Genomic DNA, 16,287 nt, shown 5'->3' with positions numbered 1-16,287 from the left:
TTAAGTATTCCTAACCTAGAGATCGTCTATAACAAGATATGTGAGGCTAAACAAATATGGTTATGAATATTATTATAAAATAAGAGCTTTATTATTGAACAGGAAACAAATCAGCAAGAAAATTAAGGATCAAAAGAGCAGCTAGGGATGCTTCAAGTTTTTATTAATAGAGCAAAAATGGTACTTCCTCCCAAAAATAACTTTGTGAGGGCAAGCTATGTAATAAAACTTAAAAGAGCAACATTTTTCATAAATCTCATTTCCTAGGAGGGTGCCGAAGCCACATCATTAATGCATTCATTTAAACATTTACAAAGGCTATTCTTGAAACCCTATTGGCTGTACTGTATTAATAAGGAGTTGATTGGCAGCTAGCTAAATGTCAACATTTGATTCACTTGTGAGAGTTGAGATAAATTAGTGTCTTCATGTATCTCAACTTAATTTACCTGGTACCTGGAGTAAGGCAACATGACACACTTGGCGAGTATATCTGTAGATGTTTTTGCAAAAGCAAAACAAAAAACCCTCTTGTATGTCCACTTGTCAAGGAAAAATATTCAAAGGGATATCAATCAAATCATATAGCAATTCACCCAGAGTTATATAAACATTACTCATATTTCCACACAGACATAATGAAAATGCCAGAAGAAGCCATTCTGCTAATCTTATCAGAAGTTAAATCTACATTTTGTAATTTCCACATTACTTAGCATTGATCGATGATGACTATCATAATTTTAATTAAGAAATACAAAACAATGGTTTATTGAGATTAATCTCCTTGAACAAAATTCATGTATTTTAAAGATTACTTTTACCTATGACAATCATAGACATTTACATTATTTGCCTCACGTATAAAATTAAAAAGGAAGCATCGCAAATCAAATTGAATTCTTTTTACCTGAACCCAAAACTCTACTCACAAGTCACATAGAGAAGATGCAAATTGGAAGTCACTTTGCAACAGATGTTCAGTCAAGATATTTTATTTTTTTATTAATCTCGCTTAGACGAGATCTTAACAGCATGCAGTGGAAGGTAAATCCACAAAGTGGTACTATAATGACTAATTTTAATTACATTCCAGAATCACGACTTGTCTGTAAAATTGAGTAGGTTTTTCGCAAGTTAATTATCTGGCTACGCAGTTAAAAGTTTGCAAAATGAAATGCTGCTCTCAGTTCCTGTCTAAACAAGGAGCATATCAGGTAATGAAGCCCACTCGTTTAGAATTTAAATCGGCTGTCATGGTGTCAGGAAGATGCAGGAAGAAGAAATCTAGGCCGATCAGGAGGCAGTTGTCTGGAAGAGTCAGTAACTGGAGGTCACCAGGGGACCCAGTCCCATCTGACCGCTGTGCTCATACCAAGAGGACACACGCAAAGACAGCCACAGAAGAAGGACCACGTGGGGACGCAGTGAGAAGGAAGCCGTCTGCAAGCCCGGACAGAGGCCTCAGAAGGAACGGACCCTGCCGACACCTCGATCTTGGACTCTGGCCTCCAGAACTGTGAGGAAATGAGTTTCTGAAATCTAAGTCCCTCCTCCCCGCCCCGCCCCCTGTGGTACTTTGTCAGGGCGGCCCTAGCAACATAATATAACCTCCTTCTCCCTCATGGTTCCCGCCGTGCTCTCCATGGGGGCCTAGAACTTGCCGGCTCCTCCTGTACTTGACAGACCGCCCTGCCTGTGCCCCCTGAAGAGGGCTCCTCCCCAAGAAGCCTCCCCCCTCCTCCAGAGCCTGGCTCTAAGGCTTCCTCTTCCAAACGCTAAGCCTGCTCCATCCCATCTCTGTCCCCAGCACGTCCCATCCCGGTATCTCGCCTCCTGCATACACCAGTCACCTGTGCACATTACATGCTCTCCCCACTAATCCTAACCATGCGCATCATCTTCCCTCGCCAGAATGCAAATTCCACGAGGGCAGGGACCTCTGCTAAGCTCCGATGGACCTCTTGTGCCTAGAAAAGACCGATTATGAATGAACCCATGACGAGGATGACTAGATGCGCGCATTGTTGTCAATTAAATGTACACGTATGTGAAGTCAAGGAAAAGAAGAAGCCCCGATACCAGCAAGTAGGAGGGGGAACTATTGGGTCTGGCAAACGCCATAATTGAAAATGAGAAGACACTGGTTCTATCGATAAGAAATTGTACTTCTGAAGTTATCGATGTATTTTTCTAGTCTTTTTAAAGATTCCTAAGCCTTTCGCTAAATGGTACCACTCTAAAGAAATCGAGCACCAAAGTATTGTTACAACAAGGCTGAAGGGTATGTTCTGAGACATTCATGGTACCAGACTTTTACTGTAGTCAATAGCACCGGAGTCACGTTCTTGGAAGGTCCCTGTGGCGGGTTTGCTGTGGGGCATCTTTGCTGGGGGGCATCTGGGCGTGGGGCATCTTTGCTGTGGGGCCTCTGGGCGTGGGGCATCTTTGCTGGGGGGCCTCTGGGCGTGGGGCATCTTTGCTAGGGGGGCCTCTGGGCGTGGGAGAAGACCCTGGCGTCACCGTCTACCTGTGCTCTAACGAGCTCTCTCGCCAGGCTCCCACTGTCAAAGCAAACGCAAACCCTGCCCTGGAATAAAGGGTGGTTTGATGAGTCTCGAAGCAAAATCACCTGCTCGTCTTAAGGAAACTGCATTCAGGGACAATCCGACATGTTGGAGAACTTGTGCGATGTTGTCTGTGGAACAATGGCAAACAGTGCTACTGTGAGGCAGTAAAAAAAAAAAAAAAAAAAAAAAAAAAAAAAAAAAGAATGCACATCGCCGGCTGGATGCCAGGAATCAACGAGACGGACAGAAAGAACCCCACGTGGGGCTATTAAAAGAGCAACTGTGCGCAGCGTGACAGCCAGGATGGGGGACATGGGTGCTGCAGGGGGCTGCAACGAGGGCTCCCAGCCAGGTGGAGGTTCGCGTGGCAGAGGGGAGGGTCAGTCCAGCGGAGGGGCTGCTTAATGGCAGTGGTGAAGGCATCAGGAGCCTGAGAGCTGGGAGCCCAAAGGGCCTTCTTACTGGAGTTGGTCAGAGAGGCAGAAAGTGACATAGGAGCCAAGACAGTCACGGGCACGTCCGTGGAGGCGGCGGGCGCTGGGGAGCCAGTCAGCCAGCGGGCCAGGCCGGTGGCACTCGCCAGTCCTGCTCTTACACCTGACCATTCATCAAAAGCCGAGAAATAATGCGGGGGATTGGGGGGTGACAGTGCTCAATTTTATTCCCCTTCACGTCTCTTGTGTCTTTTGTGTCATCATCCTGCCTGCAAATTAAACCCCGCTCCAGACCACAAGCCAGTACGACCCATGTGATGGGGAAAGGAAGTCGCCTCTCAGGGAGACTGGAAAAGTCCCACGACCTGGGTGTTTCTCCTAGAACTGAGCAGGTGATAGTGACTGCTTCTCACGGAGGACGAGTTTGAATTGGTTTTCTATTTGCATGCTTTTGTACACAAACGCAACTCCTTTCCTGGCAATTACGGAATGAAAAAGTATACAAGACACCTCTGAAGCAATTTGTCATCTTCTAAGCTACGTATCCAGGAGTTCGAACTGAAAAGGCCAACTCCGCACGGTGAGACAGGAAGGTTGGCAGTGGGGAGCGACACGAGGGGGTGACGTGTGAGCAAAGGACAGGCTCGGTTATATTCCGTGACACGATTCCTCCGGCATCTACTAGGAAAGAGCAATGATGAGAGAAAATGTCGAGATTCGCAAACCGGAAGCAGGCCATGCGCTACCTTACCTGCCTCTCCCCAGGTGAGTCTCCACGGACCCCCCTGTTCTGCCTGGAGCCTTGTCGGAGGAAGTGGCAGAACTCGTTGCTTGACTGTGACTAAAACTTGTTCCTTCCCTGTCATTACCAATAAAACATGCGTGTCTAAAAAACCGGTTAGCTGGGTGCTTAGAAAACTCAATTACAAGGGTCCTGCTAACAAATTATAATTCTTGTTCCTCCCATCAATTACTTTTTACATTTTTGACACATAATCACGTGTGACTTCCAAACCTCTCTAATTCATATTTATTGGCAGAGAGAGAATAAAGCGGTGGCAAATGTGAATTTCAGGATGTATTTGGTAAAAATATATTTTATGTATATGGAGTTAGTAACTTATTGAAAAATAGATTACAAAAGTATGTATAGTGATTTTCCTGATATCTACTTCTAATTTAATGGTTATATATAACTTTTCCTTTCTATTCCAACACCCCAGTTAATATATTCAGGTTTATTAAAATATATTTGAACTTTCTGCTTTGAGTTCAAGGATTTTTTATTATATACACTCCTCCTCGCCCTCCCCTAAAACTCCTGCTTCAAATTTTCATTTACTTTTTGTTTGAAATTAGTTATTTCAAATAAGTTAAGCCATGGTAAAGAAAACAAAACACAAACGAAAAAACCATATATATGTACTTTAAAACATTTGTATTTCTTAACAGTCTTTCTCCACCCTAAAAACATACTCTAAAGTTGTCTTTGGATATAATTAAAACACGATATCTTTTCTTATTAAAAATAACTAATGGCTCATATAGAAACTGATTTTCCAGGCACTGAAAGTGAATACATGAATTTTTAAGAAGGAGCATATAAGCCCAAAGCACGGTTATAAACACGTTCCCAAGAAAACATCAGTATCTCATATTTGTTGCAAGCTTCCAACTTATCTTGAGAAGCTAAGGAGCGGAAAATGAACCCAGCAGGCGGAACCCTCACTCACCAGCTCCGCCTGGCACTGTTCCCTTTACCGGCCACCACTGGGTGCGCCAGGAAGCAGAGCTTCACCTTGATGGTCACTGTCAGGTAAGAGCCCCCAGTTCCTCTGGATACAGAGAGAGAGGGATGAGCCACAGAGGGGGTTTGGGGACTGGACCAGTGTCATTAAAAACACCACCACTCCCTAGAGACCGACATCGCTCACCCGTGGCTGTATCTGACACTCCGTCGTCTCTGTTGGTTCCCTGAAGAGGAGTAATGGTAATATTTTATACTAAGGAGTAGGAATTGGAGGTCCATTAGCAAAATGGAATTATTGGGCTCAAAAAAATGCAAGTAACAACACGTTATTAAAGGGCATTGAACGATAATTTTGATAGGACTAATTCAAACATTTTAGCTTTCTAAACATACAAAATTTAATAGTTAAATCACTTTTGTATATATTTCTATTTTTTTTTCCAAATATCCTCACCAGACGCCGATTTGTGTCGTTCCAATTTTTTTACAGATCGTTAAAACTACGTAATCAAACACCTTCATAAATCAGAGGGGTTTTCAGGACCGATGACTTCGCTGTGACCTATGTGCCACAGAAGCGGGAGATGCTGACGTTAGGGGAAACTGAGTCACATCCACGGAAGTGCGTGTGATCTTGGCAACTCTCTGTAAGTCTCAACTATTCTAAATTATAAAGCTATTTTTTTTGAATGACAGAAGAAATTCAACACCAAAACTAAAAAGGTCGTCTCTACTTAGAGGAACTCCAAAATGCACCTAACCAAGGAAACGGGTTTATTATCTAAAAATTTCTAATCAAAGAGAAGAAAGTTGCACGAGTCAGCCCACTGCCAGTGAAGTCCATCCTGATGTCAGTTTGACACACTCGGATTTAAGCATTTTTTCAGAACTCGGAACAATAAAGCCCTGGTGTTTGAGAAGAGATATTTGAATTTCACGCACCCAGTGTCCGTGGGTACGCCGAATGCTTACTTCTGCAGTTTCTAAACGTTTACTGCGAAGGAAGAGAATTAAATTGGGTCGAGGGGAAGGGCGCCCAAAGCAGGGTGTGCTGTTCAGAGGTGTGGCGAGACTAATGCCAGAAAGGCGATTTAGTAAGCTGACGACACAACGATCTCCCAACGGGTCATTTGTAAGTACGAATCCTGATGAAAAATCAAATAAATGCGAAAACAGTGGCGCGCGTCAAGTTTGACATCTGTATCCCTTCTGTGCTGTTCCCGGAAGCGGATACAGCGACGCCCCGCCCCACGCCCCGCCCCCCGCCCCGCCCCACGCCCCGCCCCCAGGAGCCTGCGGACGGAACACGGAACCGCGTCTCGCTGAGGGGTCTTCGCGACTTCAGCGTCTGTCAAGCACTCGCCCTAACGGCACTTTGCCGCCCGGTCTGCACGTGGCGTGTCACGTCACTGTCCTCTGACACCTCCACCGCTTTCCCGAGCAGAAACGCTGGTCAGGACGCAGGCCAGCATCCTGTCCTCCCAGAGGCAGAGTGTCCTCCCAGATGGAGGACTTCAGTTTTTCACCGAAATAGCACCAAGCTCTACATTCACGGAAGGAAACTGAAGAAAAGCCAGTAAAGGAGAGATGGGCCATAAACGGTCAGATTCCACACAAGAGCTCAGCACTTCGACACACATTCCCACCCCAAGACGGCCACCGCGCCACTTCCCGGACACGGACGGGAGACGGAGCCAGAAAGCTCTTGGAAAGCTGTCATTCACAGCCGAGGCCGAATTCATGAAGTCCTTCCGTTTCAGAGCGACGACGCCACAAAAGGGACATTTGAAAACCTGGAGGGTTGACAGACTCTTTGGACATCTCCTTTGACTGGGAAATAAGAGCAGAAAGTCAGAGAGGGAGGGGAAAAAAAAGGAAAAGAACCTTAAATTTCATTGCGGCTGAGACGACAGGTATCAGCTGTGGAGAGCGTAGTCACACATGAACTTTGCAAAAGCGCCACTGTGCCTCAGTGCAAACCGTAGGGGTCAATGGCTGGCAGGGTGAGGTACAGGAACCAGGTACACACAGGAGACCGAACTGGACAGAAGTCGGAAGCCATCTGTCCTGCTCTTTGGCCAGCCACGTACGCAAGTCACCAATTTTCCTCATTTAAGGGAGACGTCCCCCACCTGCCTACCCCCAGTTCAAAACGCCATATATGACTTGATTCCATTTTGGACCAAAGTTATTTACCTGGTTCCACTGTTCGTGATACAAAAAGAGAATGAGCAGATTCTACTTAGACACAACAATAGTTTTAATTGTGCAGTTTCACATATACCACGGCATAAAAAGTCAACTTAGGTTTCTATTTCTATAAAAGAAATTCCCATTAGAATGTTTTAAAGAAGACCCTCTTAGGTTAATAAAAATAATTATATTCCGCAATTTTTATATCTCATAAAACTATTCTTCACATGGCATTTTTTCCTCAGATAAATGTTCCCAGCACACAAGTCAACTTTATTCTTCAATACGTAAAAGCTTGCCCGTATGTTGGCTTTATATACCTGAAGGTGACTTTGCCATTATTTCCATAGGAATCTCCAAATAGGTAAGAAACTGTTAAGTGGACTTAAAATTTATTAACTGAAAAGAATTTTTAAATCATGCTTTGCTTTTTATTAGAGTAGGATTGAAAATTCCTAGGAGCGCAGGACCTCTTGGCAAAGTACATGCGACAGACTGCCACGACACACAGTAGGCTTCTCGCCATTTTAGCTGCCAGCAAATTAGCATATTATCAGTTTAGGAGAATTATAATCCATGCACGGTCTAACTAATAAAATAAAAGCCAGCATGAAACTGCTTAAACCGCTTATACTGTGCCGTTTCACAGCAATAATGTGCAGAATCCAATTAAAAAACCAGTTTTCATCTCTTAAAGCTGGGATCAAGGGCAAAGTCGAGTCACAGTGAGAGACGAGCGTGTGAGCAGGAGCCATGAGCAGACGCGGGTTTCAGGGACAGTGTCCTGAGAGGCATGACGTGGCCCGTTTCCCGCTTCCTCCCCTCGCCCTCTGGGTTATACCGCAGCCCCCATGAGGACAGGGGACAGGGACTGGGTGCAGCCCTGAATGTGGCAGGAAGGAGGTAGGAAGTGTCTCCTCCAGCCATCCCCCCACCCCACATCCTGGCCAGCCAACAGCTAGGGGGATGAGGACAAATGATGGCCAGTGTGCACTTGTCTTCGGACTTGACCAGTTCCGAGCCGTAGGATGAATGATGGCAGAACTTCAAGCCCTGCCTCTTATACAGACGCGGTGATGGAAAGATGATGGATTCGGCCAGCAACTGGGAGGCCACTGCCCTGCCGTATGGTTTTCCCTCCCCGTGAGTAAAAGGCACTCATCCCTTAGATTTCAGTCCAACTCCTCACCTGACTCCTGCCCGCCTTAGGCGAGCTAACTCTCTCTGGCTACAGCCGTGGACACACTGTTCTGAAGGCCCAAACTCGTGCACGTCTGGGAAATCACGGACCAGAACCCTACCACCAGCGAAGCCCTGCTCTAGTGTAAGGTCCAATCTGGGGTTCACTGTGGGACCGGGCCTCTCAGGGGCTGATAGAATGGAAAAGAAATATCACCAAGAGGAAAGCGATGGACTTCAAACATGCTTATAGACATGCAAGCTCCCGACCGTTTACTGAGGTCTGCGAACGGCTTCAAGTCAAAGCAGCAGGCTGCTAAAGACGTGACGAACAATAACATTAGTAGGCATTTAGATCTTTCTCCGATTCATACATAACATTTCATTTTGAGCTTGTAACGTTAAACTTGTTTTTCTGTTTTGCTCATCTAATCTTCCAAATTGCTGTATTAACTACGCCTTTAAAATGCTTTAACTCATCAACGCGGCTTGTGGGAGCAGACGCTAAGAAAATAAACCTAAATGAAGGAATGTTTGAGGCAGAAAGATGTTCTACGCAGCATTACTTATCCCTGGAAATAATCTAAATATTTCATAGTTATAAAATAGTTAAAAAAAAAAAAAAACTCTTTTGGCTGACAAAATTTACAATCAAAAGCAGATATCAGGAAGACAAAGGAATAAACACATGGAAGAATGTGCCTGCCAGGGTCATGACACACGGGCCAGTAGCGAGAAGTGCCGGGGACGACCTCCGGCAAAGGTGCGAAGCGCAGAGGCAGAAAGACAGAAAGACAGAAGCCCACGCAGAAGGCGTACGATTTACGCAGGGAGAGAATACAATGCGACCAGGGCGGCGGGGAAAAATACGAGGGGGACGGAGACAGGATGGACACAGCCAGACGAGGAGACGCCCCGGAAGACAAGGAGGGAAAGCGTTCAGAGACGTGATGAAGTAGGATTTAAGGTCACATCACACACAAGCGGTCACAGTGTTTTTGTTCTTTGTTTCTAAAACACACATTTGGGAAGCAGAATTCCACTTCTTACATAATGTAATACAGGGGAATTACTTAATCTGAGTATCAGCCTACTCGTGTATAAATTTACAGGGATTATTTCTACCCTTGAGGGTGGATTTGAAAGTATCTGACACTTGATGGAGTCAAATGTGTCATTTCTGCCCATCCGTCGGCAGTAAGAAAAGGAAATCGAATGCTCACGAGCGGTCCGGAAGGATGGGGACAGTCCCGAGGCAGGAGATGTGGTCGCCAGGAGGCTCCTCGGGACTCCAGGATGGAACGGTTCCAGACGTGGAAGGTGAGAAGTGAAAAGTGAGAAGGCGGGGGGCTGGATGTTAGAAATGGGGCGACAGCTATGCGTCCTGCAGAGCGGAACGAGAACGGCCGGACGACGCGGGCCTGGGATGAAGGAGCATTGAGTGACAGCGGCATCTCTGGGCTCCGAGAGCTCTGAGGTCTGAGTGAGAACGGGGAGCAGATGCACGGACGGGAGACGCTGGAGGACGTGGGGGTGGTGAAGGCGGCACGTCCTGGAAAGGTGGGGAACAAAAGCAAGGATCAGGCAGAATTGGGCTTGAAAAGGAGGGGGCGCACCGTGTGGAACTCAGGAGAGAGTGACGGACAGGACGCACCGACAGCGCTCTGGAACGAGGCGGACGGAAGGCAAGGCGAGGCTGCGCGCACGTGGCGGTTTGTAAACGTGTTTCCAAGCACAACCGACGCGCCCGGAGCTCCGAGCACGACGGCGAGGTCTGAGGTCACGTGCGTGAAGAGCGAGGGTCGTGCGTGAAGAGCGAGGGTCGTGCCCGGGCCTCAAGGCAGGATGGTGAGACTGGAATTTAAACCGCAAGGCAGCGGTGCCACTTCCCCTGATAGGACACGTGCAGGGGCACGGGAAATGCACTCGGTCCAGAAAGACCACGAGGTCGCACGTGCGTACGACTCCCACCTCAGGTCAGTCGTTCGTTAAATCGGAAAGTTGGCTCTTTTGATGTTTCAAACCTTCACCCACGTGGCAAGATGAGGAGACACGCAGCCCTCTGCCGCGTGGGGACAAGGGGGGGTGGCGTAAGCGCATTTCCCGATCAGAGGGCGGGGTGCACAGGACAAGCTCTGAACTTGTAACCGCAGCCTCAGCCCCCGCTCAGTGGCTTTCAGCCTCTTCACTTCCGGCGGATGCGACGGTGAGGCTGCCCAGCCCAGAGGCTGCGACACACGGTCCTAAGGCACACGCCGAGGGCGGGACCTCCGGGGACATGCTCTCTCTGGAAGAATAAAGCTCCTCTGACGAGCGTCCCCTGTGTGGCAGGCGGTCGTCCCTGAAGGGCTGGCGGTGCCTCTGCTCAGACGCACCGATCCCTGTCCACCTGTCGCTGTCCAGTGAGGGAGTGGACGCGCGCTGGCTCCGAGGCCTCGCTCCTTCTTTTTCCTCGTGAAGGTTGGCAGACGCTCAGAGACGCTACGTCTCATCTGGGGTACTTGAGAGTGGATGTAACTAACGACGCCTTCGCAGACAGGTTCCAGTGGCCCCCAAGTGACTCCAAAGGGCAGTTTCGGCTTTTTGTTTTCCCTGCTGCGGCCCACACCTTCTGGGCAACAATCTCGCTCATGAAATCCTCGAGTAGTGATTCCATTACACCGATCGCTGTGAAGAAAACCCTCTGTCACAGCTGGGACGGAGCTACTAGGAAGCACGGTCCCCACGGGTCCACATTTCAGAGGGGAACCCACTCAGATAAGCCGGCGGCAGAAACGCCAATGAGTATTCCCAAGTGCAAGCAGCCACGAGGGAACAGAAACGTGCAGACCCTCTTGGCCGAGGTAAGCAAAGGGAGGTCTTGCTCTCACTGCCCATGTCGTGTAGCTGTGTTTGCTACTGTTGTTTTCTGGGTTTTGTTTGTTTGTTTGTTTGTTTGTGTTTGCTACAAAAAAGTTGGGTTTTGACTATTTTGAAAATGTCCATAAATCACCCCATTTAGGACGCGTTCTCCTGCCTCTTTTCTTTAGCTCTGTATGATTTATCTCGAAATCGACCTTACGAAAGCACATTTTAAGGCCCTGAATGGGATTTGGTTACGAAAAGTGCCCATCAATCAAACAACATTATCAAAGCCATCCTGTCTATTTCAGGGTCTGAAAAAACAAGGCAGAGCTATTTGTTCACAATCCATCATTATTCGTACCTGCTCGCAGGAGCTCAAGATAAATAGGGCGCAGAATTTAGCTGAGGTTTCTGTTCTAAATCGTCTTGATTAGATGCCCTCGGCTTCCAGGAGAGCTGGCAGCTATAGACAGCAGGACGGTGCTCAGGTGGAGGCCGCCAGTGTGTCCCCATCACGTGCGTTCGCACATTTACAAGTACGACGCCACAAATATAATGCTGCGTCAGAAAAAGAGGATGAGGAAGAGCCAGGGAGGAATCAGAGTGGCCAACTCTGAGTTCCGCTGTTGCCGCTCAGGGCAGGCTTTCGGAGGCTGAGAAGCCCTGGGACCCTCCTCGCCTGAGTGTGCCTTCGCCTTAAGGGGCTGCTGGCACACCCTTCCACCCTTCCACTCTGGGGCACTAACTGAGAAACGCCAGCACGGGCGTGCCAGAGATGGTTACATGGATGACCCCAAGGACAGTGGTCTGATAACAAACACTGACACCACCCACATGCCCTGGCATGAAGGGACAACTCAGTCGTGACGCAGTCCTCCAGCCGGAATAGCACACAGTAATGAACACAAACGAACCACCGCCACGCACATCAGCACACGAGTCCCAAAACCATAACGCCGAAGGCAAGAAGCACATCATGGAAAACACAGGCAGTTTATAATTCCACTACATGAAGCGCCAACGCAGGCAAAACATAAAAGAAAACCCTGTTAAGGGATACATACATATATGACTCGATGATCAAGAAAAGCGAAGGGATAATTAATCCAAAAATCTGGCTAAAGAGTACCTCAGAAAAAGGAGGAAGAGCGTATTTGAGGGAAGAAGGAGGTTCGAAGAATTGAGCTGGAGGTGGCACACCGGCCAATTTCCTTGCTTCTTAAATGGTAGGTACTTATTATATTCATTCTCTCGTGTGCGTACTATAGTTTGATTTAAAATTAAAAAAAAAAAAAAAAAGACATGCTGCTGATGAGTGTGACTGATCAGGCAGAAAGCCCTCATGTCTCCACATGTAAATACACAGCCAACGGAGCACCATTTCCCCAAGTGTGTCCCCCGGAACACGCCCGGGCACGCTTCGCAAAAATAAATGAAGAGCTTCCTGGTAAGGAAACTTAGGAACACCTTGTCACGTGAAGCCCTGCCCCCTCTTCTACAAACTCATAGTTTGTGATAACCTATTAAGGTGTCTGAAAACACTGCCATGAGGAAACAGTTTCATTTAGTTCAACTCAGTGTTATCCAATCTTACGTGACCAATCCATTAACCAGAACTGGTCGCTATCCCCGAAAAAATGTTTGACAATACCTCAAAAGATGATTCCAAATCATATAAATTCTTTCCTAGCCTAGACGTGCACTGCAGTACTTCACAAAGAATAAATCGGAGCTCTCACGGGAACATTCTAGATACATAATCCTTGCAACGTACAAAATATCATTGATCGCTCTGAACAAAAAGAAAAATTATCTATTGTGTTCTTTCTCTACCCAGGATCCTGTGTCTTGCTTGCTGAGCTACAGAGAACTTTTAACTTCCAAGCAATGTATCTTGACATTGCTTTTGTACCATGAAGAGCAAACGTGAATGTATCTGTAGCAAAGATAATTACTATTAATAAATGTTTTCTGAAAACTTAAGGGAGAAATTATAGCTTTCAGTGTATAACAGATGAGGAATGTTTTAAGAGTATTCTGGTAGAAGGAAACAGAACACTTGTATCTGTATCCATAGACGGACACACACAAAAAATCCATGTTAAATTGTCAAATGAGAAAAAGCAATTTGACAAAACTTAACACACTCTTATCATAAGATCCAGCAATGGGTTCCTTGGTAGTTGCCCAAAGGAGTGGACAACTTAGGTCCACGTGAAAACCCGCACACAGATGTTTCCGGACGCTTTACTCACAATTTTTTTTACTAAAAAAAATTGCCAAAACTTTGAAGGAACCAACATGTCCCTTCGCTAGGTGAATGGATAAACTGTGACCCATCCAGACAATGAAATATTATTCAGCGCTTAAAAGTAATGCGCTCTCATGCCATGAAAAGACAGAGGAACCTTAAATGCATATCACTAATGAAAAAAGCCAGTCTGAAAAGGCTACATAACTATATGATTCCAACTATATGACATTTCAGAAAAGGCAAAACTATGGAGCCAGTAAAGAGATCTAAACCAAAACTATGGCTGCTAGGGGCCGGACTCTCAGGGAGGGATGAGTGAGGGGGCGCGGGCACAGAGGACATTTAGGGAAGTGAAAGGGTTGTGTATGACACCATCACGGTGGATACATGTCATTACACGTGCGTTTAAATCCACAGAACGGACGACTCCATGGGTGAACCCGAAGGTGAACTATGGACCCTGTGTGACCACGATGCGCCAGCGTGAGTTCACCATTTGTGAAAAACGTATCACTCTGGCAGGAAATGCTGACGGCAGGGGAGGCTGTGCGTGTGGGGCCAGAGGGTATGTGAAATCTCTAGACCTTCCACTCAATTTTGCTGTGAACCTAAAACTGCTCTCAAAAATAGTCTCAAAAGAAATGCAATGAAGAGTAACGTAAATATATTAATTCTACTTTGTAGAAAACAAATACAACAAAGAAAACACTTCTCTCGTCCCCTCCCAATAATAATCCGAGCTTCCATGTGTAAATAAAATATGTATGTACGTAAAAAAAATAATTTAAGCAATAAGGATTTAAGCAGTAAGACATTACCATGGACATGAGATGCAGGAAATCAGACTTGAAATAAATGTGATCTGCTCCATCCTTCTGTGGGAGGAGGGGAGGGGGAGGGGAGGGGGAGGCAAGAACAAGCCAAGGAAGCACCGAGGACATTTGAAGCCCATCACGGAAGGGCTTATTATATTATAAGTCCGGTAAACTCCTCCCTCGTTGAGAGAAAAGCGTCTGCAGAAATAGCCAAAACACTCATAAATGAAACGAGAGGTTCTGGACCACTGGGCGTGAAGGGGCGTGAAGGGGCGTGAAGGGGCGTGAAGGGGCGTGAAGGGGCGTGAAGGGGCCCCAGGGAGCAGGGCTCGACACACCTGGCCGAAAGAGCTAAGGGGTGAAGAGACCGGAAAGCGCAGACTCTAGAAGCCCGAGGCTGCGTCCTTGTCAGTCACGTGTGCCGGGACCAAAGGCTCAGAATATTAAAGGCTTTTGGCCTCTTAACGGAAATACACCTGCAGATTCTGTATGAGCTGTGTCACGGGTGCACAGTCCTTTAAGCACATGTAAGGACAAAATAACTTGTAAAAACGAAGTCTCGTTTTCCTTGAAATGCAGCCAGTGTTGTCGCATAGGAGCCTAGTGTATGTTTGCTTCTAAAAACATTTTTTTTTTACATGTGTGCAAAGACCAAAATGATTCTTGAAATAATTTCAAACTCAATCCAAGCAGACACATAATTGGAGGCCAGCACGTGGGCAACTCTGAGAAATCAGTGAATTGGGGTTAAACGATTCTTCTTTCATTGGGATATTTTCCTCCAAAAATATGCACATTGAAAAAATGCACATAACCAAAATTACACACCCACTCGTGATGGGTATTTCTTTAAAGCTAAATGAGTCTATGGCCATGCCACCCTGAACAAGCCCGATCCCGTCTGAGCTCGGGAGCTGAGCAGGGTCGGGCCTGGTTAGTACTTGGATGAGAGGCCACCTAGGAAGACCAGGTCCTGTAGGCGTAAAAAATAAAAAAAGTAAGGGATTGTAAGCTGACAAGGTCCTTGCAATCTGTGAGGTCAACCAAAGGGCTGCCTCACCTAAAAAAATTTAAAAAATAAATAAAGAAAAGCTAAATGAGATAAAATGGATTTTTAAAAATCGCCAAGACTAAAACCAGTTTTGAATAAGTTTATACTGTTTGCTTGTTTTCCAAAGCATTCACTGCTTCAAGGAGGAAAAACTGTATTCTCAAAAGTGAACTCGATTTTGTTTGCAGGTTTAAATCGTTTTAAATGGCACTATTTTCAAACTCGGAATCACGACACTGTTACGCGGACAGGAAATGATCTACAAGTTTCACGCCCGTGTGAAAAGGGCGGAGGACGCCCCTCAGGACAGGCAGGTGCTCCCAGGACCGCTGGCGCCCTGCGTGTCCTCCGGGGGGCACTCAAGCCCCACCGGGGCGTGGCTGGAGAACAGAGGTGGAAGCCCCGCTGTGCAATCATTTTTGTTTTTTTCACCAACTACATGTATTCCTTTTAAATGCATTTTCATAAAAATTATGGTGTCTGAACTTTTTAACCAATTAACCAATCTATATTTTTCTACTGGGAAAAGAAAAAACGATGTATTAAAAATTCAATAAAGAAAAAATTCAATAAGCTGTTAAACGCTAGAGGCAAATATGACAGCAACAGAGCGTACAGAGTATCTCGCAGTGGTGAAATCACCGATACTTCCGGGGGATGCGCGTCATCGCACCTCTGTCCAAACCCACGGAACGCACACCAAGCGCGAAAGGTGAGGCACGCGATGGACCCCGAGCATGACGTGCCAGTGCGGGTTCGTCGATTGAGACGGCGACAGTGGGGCAGGCTGTGCGCGTGTGGGGACAGAGGGTGTACGGGAAATCTCTATCTCTTCCCCCGATTTTGCTGGGAACCTTACACTGCTCCAAAAAATAAAATCTGGATTTTAAAAAATCAGTAATAGAAGCTGTTAAATGTCAGAGGTAAATATGATGATAATAAAAGTGTCCTCTAAGGAGGACCAGATGCTTGTCAGATCACATCTCGAGACCCCAAGTTCACGAACAGGAGGTGACAGTCACTCCACACATCTCTGTAAAGACAGAAACAGGAGACGGGGTGCTGGCTTCGCTGAGGTCAGGACATGGATCAGCGAACACCTGAGGACAGGTGTTTCTCGTTTTCAGGTGTCTGATACCACCTGCCTGAAACCTTAGACTATTAACCCGCTGAGTGAACTGAGAGAAACACCCTGGA

General features: G+C 46.6%; 1 protein-coding gene and 1 pseudogene across 1 annotated transcript in view; one reads left to right on the top strand and one right to left on the bottom strand.

Annotated features, from left to right (window-relative positions):
• Positions 1-16,287, bottom strand: part of LOC105295708 (dedicator of cytokinesis protein 1-like) — a 182,660-nt gene that overhangs the window by 14,708 nt on the left and 151,665 nt on the right. The window lies entirely within an intron of this gene.
• Positions 14,903-15,021, top strand: LOC111743333 (annotated as a pseudogene).

The sequence above is a fragment of the Pteropus vampyrus genome, unplaced genomic scaffold (genome assembly GCF_000151845.1).
Source record: "Pteropus vampyrus isolate Shadow unplaced genomic scaffold, Pvam_2.0 Scaffold111, whole genome shotgun sequence".
In the NCBI taxonomy this organism is placed as follows: Eukaryota; Metazoa; Chordata; class Mammalia; order Chiroptera; family Pteropodidae; genus Pteropus; species Pteropus vampyrus.
This window is presented reverse-complemented; position numbering and strand designations above follow the sequence as displayed.